The following is a 19,086-nucleotide window of genomic DNA, read 5'->3' as shown; positions in this document are numbered from 1 at the left end:
ACATGGCCGCGCGGCCCCCCCTGGGTCGCGCCGCCCTATGGTGTGGGGCCCTCGGGCCTCCACCTGAGTTGTCCTTCTGGCTCCGTCAGTTTCCTGGGAAAATAGGGCCTTCTGCATAAATTCCGAGGATTTTTCCGAAAGTTGGATTTCTGCACAAAAACGAGACACCAGAACAGTTCTGCTGAAAACAGCGTTAGTCCGTGTTAGTTGTATCCAAAATACACAAATTAGAGGCAAAACAATAGCAAAAGTGTTCGGGAAAGTAGATACGTTTTGGACGTATCAACTCCCCCCAAGCTTAGCTTATTGCTTGTCCTCAAGCAATTCAGTTAACAACTGAGCGATAAAAGAACTTTCACGAACACATTTGCTCATATGATGTATATATTCTCATGCTATGGCTAATACTTAAGCAGTTCATAATGAGATACATGCAAATAAGATCATCTAACAGCTATATCAATCATGGAGAGGTACCAACAATTAATAATAAGCATCATGAATCATGTATATAAGCAGAATTGCAATGTTCATAAGAGAGTATGATAAAGTGGTATCTCGCTTGCCTGTATTTGATTGGCAAAACATAAATGCCCAGGCACCTCTGGAGTTCATAGAAAGACTAGAAGTAGTGATTGTCAAAGATAAAAGCATCAAAGTTATACCACAATCAATCATATTTTGAGACAAGCATATTATACTAAGAATGACAGTTGTGCTCTCAAGATAGTGCTCAAAGAAATAATGGAGACACAACATAAAAGTAAAAGATTGACCCTTCGCAGAGGGAAGCAGGGATTAACATGCGCTAGAGCTTTTCATTTTTATAAAGACAGGAGTAAAATCATTTTGAGAGGTGTTTGTTGTTGTCAACGAATGGTAATGGGTACACCAACTACCTCGCCAACTGGACTTCCAAGAGCGGCTCCCATGAATTATTGCATATTTATTTGGCACTCCTTCCAACCTTTCTTACACAAACCATGGCTAACCGAATCCTCGGGTGCCTGCCAACAATCTCATACCATGAAGGAGTGCCCTTTTATTTTAGTTTTATTATGATGATGACACTCCCCCCAACCTTTGCTTACACAAACCATGGCTAACCGAATCCTTCGGGTGCCGTCCAACAATCACAAACCATGGAGGAGTGTCTATTTAAGTTAATTAATTCGGGACTGGGAATCCCATTGCCAGCTCTTTTTTGCAAAATTATTGGATAAGCGGATGTGCCACTAGTCCATATGAGAGTCCGTCAAAAGCAAATGACAAGGTTGAAAGCTAAACACCACATACTTCCTCATGAGCTATGAAACATAAACACAAATTGAGAAGCATTTTGAAGGTTTTAAAGGTAGCGCATGAGAATTTACTTGGAATGGTTTGAAATGCCATGCATAGGTATTTATGGTGGACACTCTGGAATAACTTGGTTTTCATGTGTTTGGAAGCACGAGCAGCGTTCCCACTCAGTACAAGTGAAGGCTAGCAATAGACTAGGGAGCGACAAATCAAGAGAGCAAAGAATCGTCATAATCATGCTTGCGGCAAAATAAATTAACGGAGGCATAAAAGTGATACAAGAACTCTGAAGCAATATAGATCATCGAGGCTTAATTGACTTTTTGTTCAGTCATATGCATGCGTGAGCATGTGCCGAGTCGATATAAATGAATTATTCAGAGGAGGATACCACAATGCCATACCTACTTATGAATAAAACAATGCAAGCGAACATCCATGACATGCTACTCATATTAATAAATTGGAGCTAAACATGAGAGATCATAAACTACTGGACTTTCTCAAATAACATATACCTCACATGAACCAACTAAGCATGCTCACATGGATGAGTATATGTACAAAAATGAAAACAAATAGAGTTCATACCAGCCTCTCACCACAATCAGATTGTCGTAGATCGTCATTATTGCCTTTTCACTTGTGTAGCTTGGATAATATGAAATGAAAACCACGCTCCAGCCACCGAAGACCATTGAACTCATAAAGAACTTTACAAAATCAAAGAAGAACAGCAAATATTTTTGGTGTTTTCGAATTTAAGAACAAGAACAAGAGGAAACAAACAAACAAAGCAAAAAATCTTTTTGGGTTTTCTTATAGCAAACTAACAATAGCAAATAAAGCGAAACAAATGCAAGAAACCAAAGCAAACAAATAGTGAAGAGAAACAACAGAAATATTTTTGGTCTTTTTATGTTTTGGGAAGGAAACAAAGTGGAAACAAGAAATAGCAAACTAAAAGAAACACAGAAAAGCGAGATGGCAGAAATCTTCCAAAACCTGACAGCAGTACAGAAATCGATTTTTACAAAAATCTTACGTTGCTCAGCTCGAAAAGTGTTCAACTAATGAAAGTTAGATAACAACCTGGGGAACCTGCACAAAAATTGGCAGCTCAAAATAACGTTCTGGCTGTGCGCACGAATTTTTCTATTAACAGTCCAGAATCTGTTTTCAGGCAGCACTTCCCCAAATATCATCTCCCTCTCATTAGAAAACCACTCAAACGAACAAAACAAATATGTACAAGTATCCAGCAACCATAATATGCAAAGAATGAGTGATGCCGGTATACCTCCCCCCAAGCTTAGGCTTTTGGCCTAAGTGGAGTTCATTCCCATCGAGACCATGAGGTAGTATCTCCGTAGTACGACGAAGATGGATCATATTCCGGGCATGTGCTAGAAGAAGCACCCGGATACGTGACGGTGTAGTCGTGGGAGGCCTCGGCGTCCTCGGAGTCATGCTGCTGGTGGAAGTCTTGTATCTTCATATGTTCATCCACCTCCTCCTTAGTGCACGACCATGATTGCCTGTCAATACTGAACAAACCTGGTTGGGGAAGAGGGATTTCCTTCTCATCCCCGTCAGCAAGCAACATTCTATAGACCATATTATCTAAAGTAGAATCAGTGGTAACAAAATGATGACTCTTCATAGCAGCAATATCGAGTCTCCTAGGGGCCAATGGCACATCATTAGGATCAAGAGGAAGCCTTAGATATGTTAAAACGCGCAGTGCAATAGTTCCTCCAAAAATAGGCCCTCTATTAGACAGGCGGCAAGCAATAAGAGAACCAAGGTGATAAGTTGTCCGACCAGTAAGTGCAATGTTCAAGAAAGCAAGATGGTAACTAGAAATATTGCTAGTGTTCTCCCTACCAAGAATGCTAGTAGCAATGTAATATGCAAAATACTTAATGGCGGGGAGTTGAATGTTCCTTATCTTGCCACGCTGAATGGTGCGGCAATCATCATTGGTAATCCCTCGATAGAGCTCCAACAAGTCCCGAGGGTTGTCATCAATCCTACTTGCTGTACCTACAGGGGCAATATCCAATGCACGACAAAAATCTTCCAATCCCATAGTAACAGGATTACCATAGATCTTGAATGCAACTGTCGGCTCATATTGCTTGTTGTGGAACTTGAAGCTCTCGACGAAGATTTTGGTGAGCATGTAGTATTGCTCCCTTTCATCTCCCACATAGGTGGCTAAGCCCGCCCTGTTGACAAGGGTGAAGAAATCCTCCAATATCCCTGCATTCCTTAGAAAATCATAGCATGGAAAAGACGACGCATTAGGAGCCCCGTTGTCCTCTTCGGGCGCGAAGCTAGGCGCGATGATATCTTCATTGTACGATCGCCTAAGCCGGGTGGCGGCTCTAGAAGGCCTCCCGGTGCTGGTTGTTCCTTTCTTGAACAACTCTCCAAAGTTGAACTTCTTCATCTCTTCTCTGAAATTTTCAACAAACAATATAAAAATTTGATTTGGTGACATATAATCAAGGGGAACTACTATAGGAACTTGCTAGAGTACTAATCATGCATCAAAACTAGTTTCTACCACTTAGAACAAGCATGCAAGCTCACTAAACATGTTACCTACAGCAGCATAATATTCAAGATATACTCAACCAAACAAAATTCTACTTGGATAGGCGGAGGAGTCACATACCGAAGAGTAAAAGTGCCAAATTTCAGACAAAAATCTGGGCTGAGCAAAGAGATCGAGAAATCTGGAGCTCTTGAGCAAAAACGCGAGTGAGAGGAACCTGGTGCTAGTTTTCTCGGGAGAGAGAAGATGCTGGGAGAAAGAGATGAGATAGTGGGGCAAGGAGGGGCCCACACCACAGGGTGGCCCGCCCCCCTCCTTGGCCACGCCGGCCTGTGGTGTGGCACCCTGTGGTGCCCCACAGGTCATCCTCTGGTGCTCCCAGGTGCCTCGTCAAAAAATAGGACCAACGGTATAATTCTTGTGAATTTTTGAAAACTTTGAAAAATACACATTTCTGGGTATTAAGTTTATTATTACTGGCCAGGATTTTTTTTGAAATCTCCAATTAACTAAGGAACTTTGCAAATTAAAAATGCTACAGCAACTAGAGCAAGTGGAGGAAGAAAGAGATGTTGTTTACCTCCTCTATGCATATAAAAAGTATTTGTTAACAAGGTTGATCAAGTCTTGCCACCAAATAAATTTTACATAGCATAAGAAGAAATAAACCTCAAATCAATCATGTTACCTTGAATTGTATTGAAATGGATCCAATCACGAGAGTTTGATATTCTTCTTTAGGCTCATATATAGGACAATCAATAGTTCCCACTTTGATAGTTCTCACATTAGAAATAGTATTAACTCCACACGCTTTCTCAATCCTCTTGGGAAAATAAACGGTATGCTCCCTATCATCAACATTGAAAGTAACCTTTCCTTTATTGCAATCAATAACATCCCCTGCAGTGTTAAGAAAAGGTCTCCCAAGAATAATAGACATATTATCATCTTCAGGCATTTCCAACACAACAAAATCAGTTAATATCAAGCAGTTAGTAGTAACTTGAACAGGAACATCCTCACATATACCAACAGGAATAGCAGTAGATTTATCAGCTATTTACAAAGATATATCAGTAGGTATCAACTTATCTAAGTAAAGTCTCTTATAAAGAGAAAAAGGCATAACACTAACACCGGCTCCCAAATCACATAGAGCAGTTTTAACATAATTATTCTTAATAGAACAAGGAATAGTAGGTATACCTGGGTCGCCCAACTTCTTTGGAACTTTGCCATTGAAAGAGTAATTAGCAAGCATAGTGGAAATTTCCTCATTGGGGATTTTCCTTTTGTTAGTAACAATATCTTTCATATACTTTGAATAAGGAGGCAATTTAATAGCATCAGTCAAAGGGATTTGCAAGAATAAAGGTTTCATCCAATCGCAAAATTTATTATAATGTTCTTCTTCCTTTGATTTTAGTTTCTTAGCAGGAAAAGGCATTTGCTTTTGAACCCAAGGTTCTCTTTCATTACCATGTTTCTCAGCAATAAAATCTTCTTTAGTGTACTTTTTATTTTTAGCATGCTTTTCAGGTTCTTCTTCAACCTCTTCTTTATCAGGAGTATCATTCTTATCATTATCTTTATCATGTTCATTACAACTTTCACTATCAGCATCAGAAATAGAAATACTATTAGGATCATTAGCAGGTTCAGAGGATTCTACAACATTTTTATGTTTCTTCTTCTTTTTCTTCTTAGAAGGAGCACTAGGTTCAATGCGTTGAGAATCTTGTTCAATTCTTTTGGGATGCCCTTCAGGATATAGAGGATCCTGGGTAGAGACACCACCTCTAGTTGTTACTTCATAAGCATGTTTCTCTTTAGAATTATTCCCCAACAAGTCATTTTGCACTTTAGTGAGTTGATCAATTTGAGTTTGAATCATATGAAAATGTTTAACAAGCATCTTAACATCATTGGAGGTTCTCTCTACAATATCATGCAATTCACTAATAGCTCGAGAATTTTCCATTAAATGATTCTCTACTCTCATATTAAAATTTTCTTGTTTAACAATATAATTATCAAACTCATCTAAGCATTGTGCAGGAGGTTTCGAATGCGGAATATCTTCCCTAGTAAAGCGTTGAAGGGAGTTTACCTCAATCATGGATGAAGGGGGAATTATCTCACATATATCTTCTATGGGAGGAAGATTCTTCACATCTTCAGATTAATACCTTTCTCCTTGAGAGACTTCTTGGCTTCCCTCATATCTTCATCATTCAATTTAATTAAACCCCTCTTCTTTAATATTGGCGTTGGAGTTGGTTCAGGCATAGTCCAATCATCATGATTCCGGCCTATTTTAGCCAATAATTCTTCAGCGTCATCCGGAGTTCTTTTCCTGAAAACACAACCAGCACAACTATCCAGGTATGCCCTAGACTCAATGGTTAGTCCACTATAAAATATATCAAGTAAATCATGCTTTTCCAAATCATGATCAGGCCGAGCTCTAATAAGAGAGCAAAATCTCGCCCAAGCCTCAGGCAATTTCTCTCCATCTTCCTGGTCAAAATTATAAATTCTCTGCAAAGCTATATGTTGAGCACTAGCAGGAAAGTATTTACGGAAGAAAACATCAAGCAATTCTTTTGGACTTTTAATAGAATTAGGTGGCAAACTATTATACCAAGTTTTAGCGTCATCCTTTAATGAGAATGGAAAGATTTTAGCAACAAAGTAAGTACGCATCTTGACATCATCAGAAAACAAGCTACTTAGAGTAGATAACTCAATCATGTGTTCAACAGCACTCTCTTTTTCAGTACCACAAAAGGGTGTTTTCTCAACAATAGCTATATGAGATAGATCAAGAGAAAAATCATAATCTTTATCCTTAATGTTTATAGGAGATGTGGCAAACTTAGGATCAGGAGACAGTTTATATCTAACAGCATGTTCTGCAAGCAACTTTTCAATTTTTCTTGCATCAGTAGTAGCATTGCATTTTTCAATAAAATCATCATTAAGCTCCACATAATCTTCATCAGGATCATCACTAAAATAATCAAGTTCAGGTGAATTAACAGGTGTAGTAGCATTAGGAGTTTCAGTATTTTCAATTTGTCTAGACCTAGCAATTGTAGCATCTAGAAAAGATCCCAATGAACCACTATCATCAAGCACAGCAGAAATATTATCAATATTATGAGAGTTTTCAGATTCAGCAGAAGTACCCGCATGTGAAGCATGTGGCGGTGAAACAAGTTTATCAATCACAGATGGTGAATCAAGTGTAGCGGAGGTATTCAGAATTGTACCTTTTCTTGTAGTGGATGGTAATATGGCGACCTTAGTATCGCGAGGTTTACCCATGATGGAGAATTTGCAGCGAACAATATTAATCCAAGTGAACTTCCAAATAAAGCTATGCTCCCCGGCAACGGCGCCAGAAAAGAGTCTTGATGACCCACAAGTATAGGGGATCGCAACAGTCTTCGAGGGAAGTAAAACCCAATTTATTGATTCGACACAAGGGGAGACAAAGAACACTTGGAAGCCTTAACAACGGAGTTGTCAATTCAGCTGCACCTGGAAACAGACTTGCTCGCAAGAGTTTATCAAGAGTAACAGTTTTATAGCAGTAACAGTAGTGAAATAACAGCAGCAGAGTAACAAAGACAGCAGTAGTGATTTTAGTAAACAGCAGGATTAAAATACTGTAGGCACGGGGACGGATGAACGGGCGTTGCATGGATGAGAGAAACTCATGTAACAATCATAGCAGGGCATTTGCAGATAATAATAAAACGGTGTCCAAGTACAAAGCAATCAATAGGCATGTGTTCCATATATAGTCGTGCGTGCTCGCAATGAGAAACTTGCACAACATCTTTTGTCCTACCAGCCGGTGGCAGCCGGGCCTCAAGGGAAACTACTGGATATTAAGGTACTCCTTTTAATAGAATACCGGAGCAAAGCATTAACACTCCGTGAACACATGTGATCCTCACATCGCTACCATTCCCTCCGGTTGTCCCGATTTCTGTCACTTCGGGGCCATCGGTTCCGGACAGCGACATGTGTATACAACTTGCAGGTAAGATCAATAAACAATGAATATCATGATGAAACAATAACATGTTCAGATCTGAGATCATGGCACTCGGGCCCTAGTGACAAGCATTAAGCATAACAAGTTGCAACAATATCATCAAAGTACCAATTACGGACACTAGGCACTATGCCCTAACAATCTTATGCTATTACATGACCAATCTCATCCAATCCCTACCATCCCCTTTGGCCTACAGCGGGGGAATTACTCACACATGGATGGGGGAAACATGGCTGGTTGATGTAGAGGCGTTGGCGGTGATGGCGGCGATGATCTCCTCCAATTCCCCGTCCCGGCGGAGTGCCAGAACGGAGACTTCTGGCTCCCGAGACGGAGTTTCGCGATGTGGCGGCGTTCTGGAGGGTTTCTGGCGACTTCCACTTCTCTTCTTGCGTTTTTAGGTCGAGGCCAATAAGTAGTCCGAAGAAGGGCGTCGGAGGCCGGCCGAGGGGGCCACACCACATGGCCGCGCGGGCCCCCCCTGGGCCGCGCCGCCCTTTGGTGTGGGGCCCTCGGGCCTCCACCTGAGTTGTCCTTCTGGCTCCGTCAGTTTCCTGGGAAAATAGGGCCTTCTGCATAAATTCCGAGGATTTTCCCGAAAGTTGGATTTCTGCACAAAAACGAGACACCAGAACAGTTCTGCTGAAAACAGCGTTAGTCCGTGTTAGTTGTATCCAAAATACACAAATTAGAGGCAAAACAATAGCAAAAGTGTTCGGGAAAGTAGATACGTTTTGGACATATCAGTCAACTACACGCCAGCAAACATTTTTCTGGCGCCGTTACCGAGGAGATCAAGACACGCTGCAAGGGGAGTCTCCACTTCCAATCTCTTTACTTTGTTTTTGTCTTGCTTTATTTTTACTTACTGCTTTGTTTGCTGCATTATATCAAAAATACAAAAAAATAGTTACTTGCTTTACTTTATTTATTATCTTGTTTGCGTTCTCCATATTAAAAACACAAAAAAATTAGTTACTTGCATTTACTTTGTCTAGTTTGCTTTATTTACTATTGCTAAAATGAGTAATCCTGAAGTTGAAGTTCGTTCGTTTAAGCAACAAGGAGGAGAATGTTTAAAAGATGCTTGGTATAGAATTAGTGATGCTCATAATAAATGCACTAAGAAACACTCCACCACTATCCTACTTAGGAATTTTTATGTTGGCATCTCTAGCTGCAATAGGTATGTTCTTGATTGTCTCGCGGGAGGTAATTTCCTAGGCACTCCTGCTTTAGAAGCTAGTTGCATTATTGAGAGTCTATTTGGAATACCACCTATTAATGAAGTTAAAACTGAAATCTCTTTTGAAGATGTCATGAAAAAGTTGGAAACCATAGAGCAAAATCTTCCAAGTATTGAGACTAAATTGGGAGAATTACTTAATAGCACTGATAAACTTGACAAATCTCTAGGTGGAGTTAATGACAGAATTGCCATCTTAGAAGCTTGTGCTATCCATGATAATCAAACCCAAAAGATTAGTGAACTTGAAGAAGCTATGGGAACCTTGGGTTCAACTTTTTCTTCTATTAAGTTTAAGGAGAAAGCTTATGTGGGTAAGGAGCAAAAGTTCATGTATGTCTCTAAGGTGCCTGAACCAAAAAATCATTATAGGCCTAAAACTGATAAAGCTCTTAATACCACTATAGATAATGGTGCATCTAAGATACCTAATGTGACAAGTTATGATGTTGATGCTTCATCTCTTGATAATACTTGATACACACTTTCTGCGCCTAGCTGAAAGGCGTTAAAGAAAAGCGCTTATGGGAGACAACCCATGATTTTACTTCTGCACTTTTATTTTATATTTGAGTCTTGGAAGTTTTTACTACTGTAGCAACCTCTCCTTATCTTTATTTTGTTGCATTGTTGTGCCAAGTAAAGTCTTTGATAGTAAGGTTCATACTAGATTTGGATTACTGCGCAGAAACAGATTTCTTGCTGTCACGAATTTGAGCAGTATTCTCTGTAGGTAACTCAGAAAAATCTGCCAATTTACGTGAGTAATCCTCAGATATGTACAAAACTTTAATTCAATTTGAGCATTTTCATTTGAGCAAGTCTGGTGCACCTTAAAAATTTGTCTTTACGGACTGTTCTATTTTGACAGATTCTGCCTTTTATTTCGCATTGCCTGTTTTGCTATGCTTGATGGATTTCTTTATTCCATTAACTTCCAGTAGCTTTGTGCAATGTCCAGAAGTGTTAAGAATGATTATGTCACCTCTGAACATGTGAATTTTGATTATGCACTAACCCTCTAATGAGTTGTTTTGAGTTTGGTGTGGAGGAAGTTTTCAAGGATCAAGAGAGGAGGATGATACAATAGGATCAAGGAGAGTGAAAGCTCTAAGCTTGGGGATGCCCCCGGTGGTTCATCCCTGCATATTTCAAGAAGACTCAAGCATCTAAGCTTGGGGATGCCCAAGGCATCCCCTTCTTCATCGACAACATTATCAGGTTCCTCTAGTGAAATATATTTTTATTCCGTCACATCTTATGTGCTTTACTTGGAGCGTCTGTATGTTTTTGTTTTGTTTGAATAAAGTTGGACCCTAGCATTCATTGTGTGGGAGAGAGACACGCTCCGCTGTTGCATATGAACATATATGTTCTTGGCTTTATGATACGTCTCCAACGTATCTATAATTTCTGATGTTCCATGCTTGTTTTATGACAATACCAACATGTTTTGTTCACACTTTATATCATTTTTATGCGTTTTCCGGAACTAACCTATTGACGAGATGCCGAAAGGCCAGTTGCTGTTTTCTGCTGTTTTTGGTTTCAGAAATCCTAGTAAGGAAATATTTTCGGAATCGGACGAAATCAACTCCGGAGATCTTATAATTTCAGGAAGCTTCCGGAGCACCGAAGAAAAGTCAGAGGGGTGCCAGGGGGGCCCCACCTCACAGGGCGGCGCGGCCCAAGGGGGGGCGCGCCCCCCTATGGTGTGGGCACCCCGTGGCCCCTCCGACTCCGACTCTCCGCCTATATATTCGTTCCTGACCTAAAAACATCGACCAGTTCGACGAAACCAGAGAAAACCTTCCAGAGCCGCCGCCATCGCGAAGCCAAGATCTGGGGGACAGGAGTCTCTGTTCCGGCATGCCGCCGGAACGGGGAAGTGCCCCCGGAAGGCTCCTCCATCGACACCACCGCCATCTTCATCAACGCTGCTGCTCCCATGAAGAGGGAGTAGTTCTCCATCGAGGCTCGGGGCTGTACCAGTAGCTATGTGGTTCATCTCTCTCCTATGTACTTCAATACAATAATCTCATGAGCTGCCTTACATGATTGAGATTCATATGATGATGCTTGTAATCTAGATGTCGTTATGCTTGTCAAGTGAATTTTACTTATGTGATCTCCGGAGACTCCTTGTCCCACGTGTGTAAAGGTGACAGTGTGTGCACCGTGTGGGTCTCTTAGGCTATATTTCACAGAATACTTATTCACTGTTATGAAGAGCATAGTGAAGTGCTTATTTATATCCCTTTATGATTGCAATGTGTTTTGTATCACAATTTATCTATGTGCTACTCTAGCAATGTTATTAAAGTATTCTATTCCTCCTGCACGGTGTAATGGTGACAGTGTGTGCATCCGTGTTAGTACTTGGCGTAGGCTATGATTATGATCTCTTGTAGATTATGAAGTTAACTATTGCTATGATAGTATTGATGAGATATATGCCTCCTTTCTTAGCATGAAGGTGACAGTGTGCATGCTATGTTAGTACTTGGTTTAGTTGAGTTGATCTATCTTACACTCTAAGGTTATTTAAATATGAACATTGAATTGTGGAGCTTGTTAACTCCGACATTGAGGGTTCGTGTAATCCTACGCAATGTGTTCATCATCCAACAAGAGAGTGTAGAGTATGCATTTATCTATTCTGTTATGTGATCAAAGTTGAGAGTGTCCACTAGTGAAAGTCTAATCCCTAGGCCTTGTCCCTAAATACTGCTATCGCTGCTTATTTACTGTTTTACTGCGTTACTACTGCTTGTTTACTGTCCTGGGCAAAGCACTTTTCTGGTGCCGTTGCCACTGATCATATATATTCATACCACCTGTATTTCACTATCTCTTCGCCGAACTAGTGCACCTATTAGGTGTGTTGGGGACACAAGAGACTTCTTGCTTTGTGGTTGCAGGGTTGCATGAGAGGGATATCTTTGACCTCTTCCTCCCTGAGTTCGATAAACCTTGGGTGATCCACTTAAGGGAAAACTTGCTGCTGTTCTACAAACCTCTGCTCTTGGAGGCCCAACACTGTCTACAGGAAAAGGAGGGGGGCGTAGACATCAAGCTATTTTCTGGCGCCGTTGCCGGGGAGGAAAGGTAAAAGGTACTCACACTCCGGATCTCGGCTACTAAGCTATTTTCCGGCGCCGTAAGTACTCAAAGCTATTTCCTTTAGATCCTGCAATTGCAACTTTTTGTTTCTTGTTTACACTAGTAAGGCATAATGGACAACAATGAGCTTTTTACTCTATTTCCTGATTTAAGACATGGATGGTTTGTTCCAAAAATTTAAAAACCCATGGAACATATTAATATGAACACTTTGAATACCATTGTTGCTGATGATATGGAAAATTCTAAGCTTGGGGAAGCTGGTTTTGATGAGCATGATCTTTTTAGTCCCCCAAGCATTGAGGAGAAAATTTTCTTTGATGATACTATACCTCCTATATTTGATGATGAGAATAATAATGATAGCTACTTTGTTGAATTTGCTCCCACTACAACTACTAATAAAATTGATTATGCTTATGTGGAGAGTAATAATTTTATGCATGAGACTCATGATAAGAATGCTTTATGTGATAGTTATATTGTTGAGTTTGCTCATGATGCTACTGGATATTATTATGAGAGAGGAAAATATGGTTGTAGAAATTTTCATGTTACTAAAACACCTCTCTATGTGCTGAAATTTTTCAAGCTACACTTGTTTTATCTTTCTATGCTTGTTGCATTATGCTTCATGAATTTGTTTATTTACAAGATTCCTATGCATAGGAAGCATGTTAGGCTTAAATTTGTTTTGAACTTGCTTCTTGATGCTCTCTTTTGCTTCAAATACTATTTCTTGCGAGTGCATCATTAAAACTGCTGAGCCCATCTTAATGGCTATAAAGAAACAACTTCTTGGGAGATAACCCATGTGTTATTTTGCTACAGTACTTTGTTTTATATTTGTGTCTTGCAGTTGTTTACTACTGTAGAAACCTCTCCTTATCTTAGTTTTGTGTTTTGTTGTGCCAAGTGAAGCCTCTAATCGAAGGTTGATACTAGATTTAGATTACTGCGCAGAAACAGATTTCTATCTGTCACGAATCTGGGCTGTTTTCTCTGTAGGTAACTCAGAAAAATATGCCAATTTACGTGCGTGTTCCTCAGATATGTACGCAACTTTCATTAGTTTTGAGTTTTCTGATCCGAGCAACGGAAGTATTTATTAAAAATTCGTCTTTACGGACTGTTCTGTTTTGACAGATTCTGCCTTTTATTTCGCATTGCTTCTTTCGCTGTGTTGGGTGGATTTCTTTGTTCCATTACCTTCCAGTAGCTTTGAGAAATGTCCAGAAGTGTTAAGAATGATTGTGTCACCTCTGAACATGTGGGTTTTTGATTATGTACTAACCCCTCTAATGAAGTTTATGAGAAGTTTGGTGTGAAGGAAGTTTTCAAGGGTCAAGAGAGGAGGATGATATACTATGATCAAGAAGAGTGAAAGCTCTAAGCTTGGGGATGCCCCGGTGGTTCACCCGTGCATATATCAAGAAGACTCAAGCGTCTAAGCTTGGGGATGCCCAAGGCATCCCCTTCTTCATCGACAAATTATCAGGTTCCTTCTCTTGAAACTATATTTTTATTCGGTCACATCTTATGTGCTTTACTTGGAGCGTCTGTATGCTTTTATTTTTGTTTGTGTTTGAATAAATTGGATTACATCATGCTTGTGTGGGAGAGAGACACGCTCCGCTGTTGCATATGAACACATGTGTTCTTAGCTTTTAATATTCATGGCGAAGTTTCTTCTTCGTTAAATTGTTATATGGTTGGAATTGGAAAATGATACATGTAGTAATTTGCTATAATGTTTTGGATAATGTGATACTTGGAAATTGTTGTGCTCATGTTTAAGCTCTTGCATCATATACTTTGCACCCATTAATGTAGAAATACATAGAGCATGCTAAAATTTGGTTTGCATATTTGGTCTCTCTAAGGTCTAGATAATTTCTAGTTTTGAGTTTGAACAACAAGGAAGACGGTGTAGAGTCTTATAATGTTTTCAATATGTCTTTTATGTGAGTTTTGCTGCACCGGTTCATCCTTGTGTTTGTTTCAAATAGCCTTGCTAGCCTAAACCTTGTATCGAGAGGGAATACTTCTCATGCATCCAAATACTTGAGCCAACCACTATGCCATTTGTGTCCACCATACCTACCTACTACATGGTATTTCTCCGCCATTCCAAAGTAAATTGCTTGAGTGCTACCTTTAAATTTCCATTCTTCACCTTTACAATATATAGCTCATGGGACAAATAGCTTAAAAACTATTGTGGTATTGAATATGTACTTATGCACTTTATCTCTTATTAAGTTGCTCGTTGTGCGATAACCATGTTCACTGGGGACGCCATCAACTACCTTTTGTTGAATTTCATGTGAGTTGCTATGCATGTTCGTCTTGTCTGAAGTAAGAGAGATCTACCACCTTGTGGTTAAGCATGCATATTGTTAGAGAAGAACATTGGGCCGCTAACTAAAGCCATGATCCATGGTGAAAGTTTCAGTTTTGGACAATATCCTCAATCTCATATGAGAAAAATAATTGTTGTTACATGCTTATGCATAAAAGAGGAGTCCATTATCTGTTGTCTATGTTGTCCCGGTATGGATGTCTAAGTTGAGAATAATCAATAGCTAGAAATCCAATGCGAGCTTTCTCCTTAGACCTTTGTACAGGTGGCATAGAGGTACCCCTTTGTGACACTTGGTTAAAACATGTGCATTGCGATGATCCGGTAGTCCAAGCTAATTAGGACAAGGTGCGGGCACTATTAGTATACTATGCATGAGGCTTGCAACTTGTAAGATATAATTTACATGATACATATGCTTTATTACTACCGTTGACAAAATTGTTTCTTGTTTTAAAAATCAAAGCTCTAGCACAAATATAGCAATCGATGCTTTCCTCTTTGAAGGACCATTCTTTTACTTTTAATGTTGAGTCAGTTCACCTATTTCTCTCCACCTCAAGAAGCAAACACTTGTGTGAACTATGCATTGATTCTTACATACTTGCTTATTGCACTTGTTATATTGCTTTGCATTGACAACTATCCATAAGATATACATGTTACAAGTTGAAAGCAACCGCTGAAACTTAATCTTCCATTGTGTTGCTTCAATACCTTTTACTAAGAATTTATTGCTTTATGAGTTAACTCTTATGCAAGACTTATTGATGCTTGTCTTGAAAGTACTATGCATGAAAAGTCTTTGCTATATGGTTCATTTGTTTACTCATGTCATTTACATTGTTTCGAATCGCTGCATTCATTACATATGCTTACAATAGTATGATTAAGATTATGTTGGTAGCATGTCACCTCAGAAATTATCTTTTATCGTTTACCTACTCGAGGACGAGTAGGAACTAAGCTTGGGGATGCTGATACGTCTCCAACGTATCTATAATTTCTGATGTTCCATGCTTGTTTTATGACAATACCAACATGTTTTGTTCACACTTTATATCATTTTTATGCGTTTTCCGGAACTAACCTATTGACGAGATGCCGAAAGGCCAGTTGTTGTTTTCTGCTGTTTTTGGTTTCAGAAATCCTAGTAAGGAAATATTTTCGGAATCGGACGAAATCAACTCCGGAGATCTTATAATTTCAGGAAGCTTCCGGAGCACCGAAGAAAAGTCAGAGGGGTGCCAGGGGGGCCCCACCTCACAGGGCGGCGCGGCCCAAGGGGGGGGCGCCCCCCTATGGTGTGGGCACCCCGTGGCCCCTCCGACTCCGACTCTCCGCCTATATATTCGTCCCTGACCTAAAAACATCGACCAGTTCGACGAAACCAGAGAAAACCTTCCAGAGCCGCCGCCATCGCGAAGCCAAGATCTGGGGGACAGGAGTCTCTGTTCCGGCACGCCGCCGGAACGGGGAAGTGCCCCCGGAAGGCTCCTCCATCGACACCACCGCCATCTTCATCAACGCTGCTGCTCCCATGAAGAGGGAGTAGTTCTCCATCGAGGCTCGGGGCTGTACCGGTAGCTATGTGGTTCATCTCTCTCCTATGTACTTCAATACAATAATCTCATGAGATGCCTTACATGATTGAGATTCATATGATGATGCTTGTAATCTAGATGTCGTTATGCTAGTCAAGTGAATTTTACTTATGTGATCTCCGGAGACTCCTTGTCCCACGTGTGTAAAGGTGACAGTGTGTGCACCGTGTGGGTCTCTTAGGCTATATTTCACAGAATACTTATTCACTGTTATGAAGAGCATAGTGAAGTGCTTATTTATATCCCTTTATGATTGCAATGTGTTTTGTATCACAATTTATCTATGTGCTACTCTAGCAATGTTATTAAAGTATTCTATTCCTCCTGCACGGTGTAATGGTGACAGTGTGTGCATCCGTGTTAGTACTTGGCGTAGGCTATGATTATGATCTCTTGTAGATTATGAAGTTAACTATTGCTATGATAGTATTGATGAGATCTATGCCTCCTTTCTTAGCATGAAGGTGACAGTGTGCATGCTATGTTAGTACTTGGTTTAGTTGAGTTGATCTATCTTACACTCTAAGGTTATTTAAATATGAACATTGAATTGTGGAGCTTGTTAACTCCGGCATTGAGGGTTCGTGTAATCCTACGCAATGTGTTCATCATCCAACAATAGAGTGTAGAGTATGCATTTATCTATTCTGTTATGTGATCAAAGTTGAGAGTGTCCACTAGTGAAAGTCTAATCCCTAGGCCTTGTCCCTAAATACTGCTATCGCTGCTTGTTTACTGTTTTACTGCGTTACTACTGCTGCGTTACTACTGCTTGTTTACTGTCCTGGGCAAAGCACTTTTCTGGTGCCGTTGCCACTGATCATATATATTCATACCACCTGTATTTCACTATCTCTTTGCCGAACTAGTGCACCTATTAGGTGTGTTGGGGACACAAGAGACTTCTTGCTTTGTGGTTGCAGGGTTGCATGAGAGGGATATCTTTGACCTCTTCCTCCCTGAGTTCGATAAACCTTGGGTGATCCACTTAAGGGAAAACTTGCTGCTGTTCTACAAACCTCTGCTCTTGGAGGCCCAACACTGTCTACAGGAAAAGGAGGGGGGCGTAGACATCACTTTACTCATAATGTTCATGGCGAAGGTTGAAACTGCTTCGTTAATTGTTATATGGTTGGAAATGGGAAATGCTACATGTGGTAATTGGTAGAATGTCTTGAATAATTTGATACTTGGCAATTGTTGTGCTCATATGGATCATGTTTAAGCTCTTGCATCATATACTTTGCACCTATTAGTGAAGAAATACATAGAGCTTGCTAAAATTTGGTTTGCATGATTGGTCTCTCTAAGGTCTAGATATTTTCTAGTAAGGGTTTGAACAACAAGGAAGACAGTGTAGAGTCTTATAATGCTTGCAATATGTTTTTATGCGAGTTTTGTTGTACCGGTTCATACTTGTGTTTGCTTCAAACAACCTTGCTAGCCTAAGCCTTGTATTGAGAGGGATTACTTCTCATGCATCTAAAATCCTTGAGCCAAAAACTATGCCATTTGTGTCCACCATACCTACCTACTACATGGTATTTCTCTGCCATTCCAAAGTAAATTGCTTGAGTGCTATCTTTGAACACTTCAAAAGTTATTACCTCTTATTTGTGTCAATGTTTTATAGCTCATGAGGAAGTATGTGGTGTTTATCTTTCAATCTTGTTGGGCAACTTTCACCAATGGACTAGTGGCTTCATCCGCTTATCCAATAATTTTGCAAAAAGAGCTGGCAATGGGGTTCCCAGCCCCAAATTAATTAACTTTCATAATTTTACAAATAGACACTCCTCCATGGTATGTGATTGTTGGACGGCACCCGAGGATTCGGTTAGCCATGGCTTGAGAAAGCAAATGTGGGGAGGAGTCTCAAAAATCACATTGGGTGTGACATAATAGACATCGGGACTTAAAAATCCGGGTGTTGACAAGGAGTGTCATCTAAATAAAACTAAAATAAAAAGGCACTCCTTCATGGTATGAGATTGTTGGCAGGCACCCAAGGATTCGGTTAGCCATGGTTTGTGAAAGCAAAGGTTGGAAGGAGTGCCACCCAAAAATAAAAATCTTTCATGGGAGCCGCTCTTTGAAGGTCTGTCTGGCAAGGGGGTTAGAGTGCCCACTACCATTCGTTGACAACAACAAACACCTCTCAAAACTTTACTTTTATGCTCTCTCTCTATGTTTTCAAAATAAAAGCTCTAGCACAAATATAGCAATCAATGCTTCCCTCTTCGAAGGGCCTTTCTTTTACTTTTATGTTGAGTCAGTTTACCTACTTCGTTCCATCTTAAGAAGCAAACACTTGTGTTAACTGTGCATTGATTTTTACATACTTGCATATTTGCATTCATCATATTACTTTGCATTGACAATTATCCATGAGATATACATGTTGAAGTTGAAAGCAACCGCTGAAACTTAATCTTCCTTTGTGTTGATTCAATGTCTTTACTTTGAATTTATTGCTTTATGAGTTAACTCTTATGCAAGACTTATTGATGCTTGTCTTGAAAGTACCATTCATGAAAAGTCTTTGCTATATGATTCAATTGTTTACTCATTGTCTTTACCATTGCTTTGAATCGCTGCATTCATTACATGTGCTTACAATAGTATTGATCAAGATTATGATAGCATGTCACTTCAGAAATTATCTTTGTTATTGTTTACCTACTCGGGGAGGAGTAGGAACTAAGCTTGGGGATGCTGATACGTCTCCAACGTATCGATAATTTCTTATGTTCCATGCTTGTTTTATGATGATACACACATGTTTTATACATACTTTATGTCATATTTATG

Source organism: Lolium perenne, chromosome 4 (assembly GCF_019359855.2).
Source record: "Lolium perenne isolate Kyuss_39 chromosome 4, Kyuss_2.0, whole genome shotgun sequence".
NCBI lineage: Eukaryota > Viridiplantae > Streptophyta > Magnoliopsida > Poales > Poaceae > Lolium > Lolium perenne.
Note: the sequence above shows the minus strand (reverse complement) of the source record.